This window comes from Oppia nitens, unplaced genomic scaffold, assembly GCF_028296485.1.
Source record: "Oppia nitens isolate AA-2021 unplaced genomic scaffold, nextdenovo-longstitch-racon4-pilon3 scaffold6_pilon_pilon_pilon, whole genome shotgun sequence".
Lineage (NCBI taxonomy): Eukaryota > Metazoa > Arthropoda > Arachnida > Sarcoptiformes > Oppiidae > Oppia > Oppia nitens.
The window spans coordinates 7,110,001-7,112,500 of NW_026533250.1; positions in this window are offsets into that span (position 1 = coordinate 7,110,001).

Below are 2,500 nucleotides of genomic sequence, written 5' to 3' on the forward strand. Positions count from 1 at the left end.
TGTATACTGATAGGAGAAACAAGTGATAGACACACACACATAGAGTGAATGCAGTTTTTAATTATTACTACAAATAAATGCTACTAACAATTGAATGAATACTATAAATACAGTCAAATATGTTTTTCATACAAACAAATTTGTAATCTATTATATATATATGTATAGTAAACTAAACTGTCATATCATATGTATGTCGTCTACTTAGTAGTCTATTTTCTAGACCCAGACATCTGCATCCATATATCCATATCATATCGATATATATATATATATATACAGTTTATTGATATTGATATTTATTGATGTGTTATTGATTAACACATTGATAAACACACACACACTCACATACATACAAATCAACTTAAAAAAAAGTTAGGAAAAAGTGCCCCACCATGGGGTAGGGGGGGTGCAAATTATAGTAATAGCTGTATTATATTTAGTAGTATATAATAATAGTGTGTAAATCGATACAAGTCAGGGGCTATGACCTGTATGACCCCTTTCCTCCCTTCCCCCATCATATAAAAGTGACCAATTTTTCTCAGACCTCCCTCCCCTCCCCTCCTCTATATCGATCACAGATTGAATTTATCAAAAATCTAGAAATTTTATTTATTAGTATTTTTTTTGTGTGTGACAAATTTCATGTGTCAATTTGTGGTGGCCATACCTACCGCACACATACATACTGTACACCACACGACCTATTTTTATTTCACACACACACACACACACACACACACACACACACACACTCACTCACCGGTAGGCACTGTAATTCATTACCGGAAATAATAATTAATTTAAACACACAAATAAATACTCTAAAAATTTTGATACAAAATTAATATATATATATATATATATATATATGTTTTCAATTTAATTGTCCATTAATTTGACAGTTCACTGATAATTACTAAATACATTACATACTAATAAAAATCTCATCACTAAAATTATATCCCTGTTTTTGTTTATCCAGCTATCTATCTATCTATCTATCTACCAGTGCTGCTGCAAATTTATATTTTAAAAAATTATAATAAATATAAAAAAATATATATATATAATACTTTTGGGAAAAAATAAATTTTCCATTAAATCGGAACACTTTTTATCAAAATTCTGTGTTTTATTAAAAAAATAAGTGATTTTTTTGTTTTGTTTAATATATAAAAGAATTATTATTATTATATATATATACTAACAGAGAGAGAGAGAGAGAGAGAGAGAGAGAGAGAGAGAGAGAGAGAGAGAGAGAGAGAGAGAAATATTATTGATTTTTTAAGGTTTTTATAAAAATTTTGTGACATTTGTGACATTATTTTGAAAATAAAAAGCAAAACTAAACAATATTATACATCATATCATATATTTTTTGGATATTATAAATTTAATACATGTATATAAAAATATGTGTAATATATTAGCGCTAAAAGTTACACAAAATAAAAAAAACAATAATAACAGGTCTCTCTCTCTCTCTCTCTCTCTCTCTCTCTCTCTCTCTCTCTCTCTCTCTCTCTCTCTCTCTCTAAAAAACTCGTCAAACAAAAAAATTATAGCCGTTTTGTGTGCGAAAATTAGTTGCTATGTCTGCACGCGGGTCGTCATCTAAAATACCAGTACAACCAATGATGATGGTTGATGTTAAGGTGGTTGTTGTGAGGATAGGTATGTTATATTGTATATATAATAATAATAATATACCGTATATGCCATCACCATCATCGACAGCACATACTGTTTTGTTAGCACTACTACACACACACTTTCAGACACTACATATACTGTACTGTACTCTCTCAGCACTTGGCACATGGAGATAATAATAGTTGAGGCCACACCCACCCCCAGTGCCAGCCCCGGTTAGACCTCCTCCTCTCATGCCTGTGCTCTCTATCTCTCTCTCTCAATATGTGAAGACACGACTATCCCTCTCTCCCTCTCTCTCTCTCTCTCTCTTAGCTGAGATCGCAAACCACATACAGTCTATGTATTTATAATATAAATGAAGTCTATATACTTGTTGTATGTGTATGTATGTGCACTGTATGTGTGGCAAAACGGTAGTACCCAATAATATACAGTGTGTAACCAACGAGAGAAAAAAAAGTTTGTACGTATATGTGCTGTCTGTTTCATGTATGTATGTATGTGTATGTATGTGTATGTGTGTGTCAAAAGCGGCACTTAATTATATCACATTTCTCCACACATACCATACCATACCATACTATATTCAATAGTTCATAAACAATATAGCACTGGTAGTAGTGGTGATGTTGTTGGTGATGGTCTATAACAGCACTCACACTCACACACACATCATATTTTTCAGCTAAACCTATCGGTGCTTCTCTCTCTCTCTCTCTCTCTCTCTCTCTCACATACCATGACTGCATCCAATTAGTCATATATATATATGCTGTCACCTTAACAGCCAGTCCTCAACATAGTTAACATTAAAATTTTTTTTATTGTGTTGAAACTT